At 42.3% G+C, this 4,429-nt stretch overlaps 1 pseudogene across 1 annotated transcript in view; it reads right to left on the bottom strand.

Moving 5' to 3' along the window:
* Positions 1-289: 289 nt before the first annotated feature.
* The window catches only part of LOC134485068 (sperm motility kinase Y-like), a 5,079-nt pseudogene continuing 939 nt past the window's right edge, over positions 290-4,429 (bottom strand). Inside the window, exons 2-3 of the transcript XR_015646143.1 lie at positions 2,164-3,756; positions 290-1,438 (exon numbers count right to left, since the gene is read on the bottom strand). The product of XR_015646143.1 is annotated as a sperm motility kinase Y-like, transcript variant X2 (transcript). The remainder of the gene's footprint in view (positions 1,439-2,163; positions 3,757-4,429) is intronic.

Raw genomic sequence — 4,429 nt, 5'->3', positions numbered from 1 at the left:
AAAACATAAAAAGTTAAAAGGTAGCTCAAGGGTAGGATTACTGACCCTGAGTATTATATGTAATTACACACACACACACACACACACACACACACACACACACACACACACACACAGAAAGAGCTACAAAAGTTGGAAAAATAAACGAATCTTAAAAATATATAAATAAATGTATAATTATTAAAATCTATATGAGAGTCAATGTTTATCACCCAGCATTGAGGAAGGGGCTTAGAGAAATGAATTATCCCCCTCCAACCTCAAAAAACATAAGCACACACACAATCAATGACATGTGTAATTATACCAGGAAATACCCGTATTTTATAGAATGCCATAATCGAAAGTAAGAACCATCTTTTTTGTTAAGGGTTGCCAATACATTCTTTTTCCAAGGTGTGTGCAGCTGTGCCAGTCTTGTTCATTATGGGATGGAAGAGGCCCCTGACCTGTGAGCCTAGAGGTGAGCAGGGGATCTTTGCTCCATTCTGAGACTGAGAAAGGCAGGATGCCCACTCAAGGGTCCATAGCAGGGAAGGTTTTCAAGCTATGGATAGTCCTGGAAAAGCCTATACCAGGCACACAGTTAGCAGTGATGTGTTTGCAGGGAGTCCAAGGAACCAGCTTTGTACTGATGCAGGTGGGCAAGCATTTATCATCCACCTCCCACTCTGACAGCAATGAGAGTATTGCTTAAGTTTTATTTCATAGATTTGATCCCTGACCAAAATACCAAAAACTCCACCCCAAAAACTGCACCCTTAATGATGTAGCAAATAGAATAGTGGATGCTAGGCCAGGAACCTTTGACTCTTCTAATACCATTGTGTATTTCCGAGCAAGGAAGGAGAGGTATCAATGGACAGCAGTCTGTTTCCCCACGAGTACTCTACCACTGAGTTAGTAGCCTTAGCCCTCCTCACCTCTAGAAAAAGGGTGTCAGTAAGTTGTCCAAGCTGATCTTAAACTCATGATGTAGACCAGGCTAGCCTTGAAGTTCTGATCCCCCTACCTACTGTGTGTCTTGAGTGTCTGGTATTACAGGCCCGTTTCTCTATGGATTAGTAGCCCATGGAAGAGTCCATGATCCCATGACCCTCTAGTTCTCACACTGTGGAAGCGATTGGCCTAAGGGGGAGATGGAGTCCATCTGAAGGGATGGGTCAACAAGACAACTCTGTAGAGTGGGGAACTCATCATTCATATTGGGTCCCTGCTGGGAAGAGGAGAAATCAAGAGGAGGGAGGAGGCTTGGTGTTGGGGAATCCTCCTCTTCCTCCTCTTTCTCCTCCTCCTCCTCCTTCTGCTGCTAATGCTGCTGGTGCTATTGCTGTTTCTCCTGTTGGTGCTGTAGCTTATGCTGGTGTCTTTTCGTTGGCCATGTGTCTGAAATCACCTCCTGTTTATACTCAGGACATGACAGAATTTCAAGATGGCACTGTGAGAGAAAAAAAGTCAATTTATTCTAAGCAAAAATCTTATGCGGTAGAATACTTAGATTACCATTTGGAGCTTTGATTGCCTTATTATTTTATTAAATCTTCTCTTCTACTTCTCAGTTAAGATTTTTGAAAGAAATCATTTAGAAATGTTACATATATATATATATATATATATGTAACAATATATATGAATTGCTAGGTCTTAGGAATGAAAAAATCAGTATGCAAAACAATATGCATGCATGCAGGATTCTGACCATCAACAATAACCAACAAACTAGGTTGTTGATACTTATTCAGTGACAAACCTTGTTATTAATTTTAAGGCTTACTGGAGTGGGATGTTATATTTGAAAACATAAGACTCTGTTCTGCAGCACTTGTGATTGATGACCACATGTGCTAGAACCAGTAGCCCATGGATGAGTCCATGAGCCCATGAATCTCTAGTCCTCACCCTGTGGGAGTTATTGGCCTAAGGGGGGGATGGAGTCCATCTGAAGGGATGGGTCAACAAGAAAACTCTGTAGAGTGGGGAATTCTTATTGAGTCCCTGCTGGGAAGAGGAGAAATCAAGAAGAGGGAGAAGGCTTGGTGTTGAGGAAACCTCATAAAAGAACTTACAGAAGATACAAGGTAAGAATTGTGGGGAAAATGGAAACCAGAGACAAGAGGAAGGACCAGCATAGAGCAATCTAGAAAGGACAAAGCACGAAGGTACCTGGGCTGTGCCTGCTGCTTGTTATCTGGACGCTCCCTGTGGCTCATTTCTGGGGTGAGATTCTGTTCTGCCCCAGGCGAGGTTTCTTTCTCCTTGGCAAGCAGCAACAAAGCTTTATCAGGGCATTTGCTATATTCCTGGTCCACCCGTTAAAACCTCTGTGCCCGACCCTGCTGGAGATGGGCTTATCCTCTAATGGGGCTCTGTGGGAGAGTAGATTATCTTCTTTTATTTCCTTGTTGCTACTCTTCTCACTGAAGATGCTTGTTGTTTGAATGTATGGGACACTCATGGCACATTTGTGATCGTGGTCCTGTGTACGTGTCATCGGTAGTGGCCTGAGACGACGAGCCACAGTGGACCTTCTTCCTCCTTTTGGATGAACCTTCTGGCCATAATGAGATACGTGACCTTGGGAGAATGACATCTGCAAGGTGCCAAGGACTGGCAGGCTTCCACTCCTCTTTCTTTGTAATCTAAAAGCAGCAGCAGGGTCAAGGCTAGGAAATGGGGCTGCAATGGGACTCACTTGCTGTGCCTGGGCTGTGCAGCCATACCCCGGGAGAGCCTGCTGTTGTAGGAAGCAATAAGTTGCCATTTCCTCATTATATTTTCTTTTTATTAGGGAGTATTTTATTACAGAGGCTTGAAATCCCATGCATTTCATCGCACCCAAAATTTCAGGGTCTGGCCTGAGGGGAAGCAGTTCTTCACAACGAACTGTGAACCCCTTCCCGTGTTCTTTGAACCAGGCGTGTTTCATCACCTCGCTGGCTGTTGGTCTATACATTGGATTTACTGTTAGTAATTGACTAAGGAGGTTCTCCAGTTCTTCTGAAACCCCACAGGGGGCAGGATACACCCCTGCAACAACTTGTTTTTGTAATTCTTGGATGATCACAGAATCAAAGGGGAGCTTTCCCACTACCATATAATACAAGACCACTCCTATTGTCCACATATCATTCTTCATGCCGTCATACAGAAGTCCAAGGAAGCGTTCCGGGGAACCAAAAGAATACGCACCGCAGTGCTGGTTTAGCATTTGTCCAGGTTGTGTTTCGGTGCTAAGCCCAAAGTCGATGACTTTGACCTTTTTGTTTTTATCAATCATTATATTGTCCACTTTCAGGTCTCGGTGAACAATCCCCTTTCCATGGCAGTAGCTCACTGCTGATAATATCTGTTCAAATATTTGCCGGGCCTCATCCTCCTCTATGTGCCCTGACTCTCTGATGTACTGGTAGAGTTGTTGGCCTTCCACCAGCTCCATTATGAGGTATATTCTAGTTTTGTTTTCAATGACTTGTAAGAGAGAAACAATGTTGGGGTGGTTGATCTTTCTCATTATGTTTTCTTCTGTCATGGCTGGCCGGAACCACTGCTTGTTCTTTCGGAGAACTTTGACCGCCACTGGGGTTCCTGTGAGCTGGTGGTGGGCCAGGAGGACCTTGGCATAGCTTCCTTTTCCAATAGTCTTCAGTACTTTATATTGGGAATGAAAGGTTCCCTCCTGAGAGATACTGGGATCGGGACTAGAAGGTGGTAATTCCTCCTCAGTCTCTGTAGGCATTTTATCAGTACTAATGCTACCTAAAAATAACAAACAAATGGAATCAAATATTGAAAAAGATGGAGCAATTCAGGAACTAAAATTACACATGTGGAACCTAAAAGAAACAAATGAAACAAAAAGAAAAAAATAATAACAAAGAAAAGACTAGACTAGAAAAATAGAGTAAAATTATGAACAGGGGGAAATATGAAGAATCATAAGTAAAAGCCACCCAAATAACCATCCCCAAAAGAGAAAGGCAAGAGCACAAAAATACTAAATGCAATGATGAAAATAAAAATCGTCATACTACAATAGGATTGGGCGGCCAAAGCTGATCAATACTGTGAATGGATTGTTTGAAGAAAAAGGTCAGATAAAAGAAATGAGAGGAGAAAGACTGAGTATAAGACAAAACAAACAAATGTAAAAAGCCAACATTTAAGGGAAAACTCCATTGAATTTCAGGACCTCGTGATCCACAAAAATCCACAACTCTCCAGAGCAAAATACTGAAAATTAAAATTAACCAACCACAAGGAATAAGGCAGTTAAATATCAGTGAACAGTAAACCTTAAACAAAGGCCGAAGAGTCAAAGTGTCAAAAAGGGCAAATTTGTATCAAGTCTAAGCCAATGATTGCTTGTACTCAATAAATAGAGAAACAGAAATAATGTAAAAGGATGAAAACGCAGGACATTGAAAATGGA

The sequence above is a fragment of the Rattus norvegicus genome, chromosome 1 (assembly GCF_021556685.1).
Source record: "Rattus norvegicus strain SHRSP/BbbUtx chromosome 1, alternate assembly SHRSP_T2T, whole genome shotgun sequence".
Lineage (NCBI taxonomy): Eukaryota > Metazoa > Chordata > Mammalia > Rodentia > Muridae > Rattus > Rattus norvegicus.
Note: the sequence above shows the minus strand (reverse complement) of the source record. Positions and strands in the feature narration are given on the sequence as shown.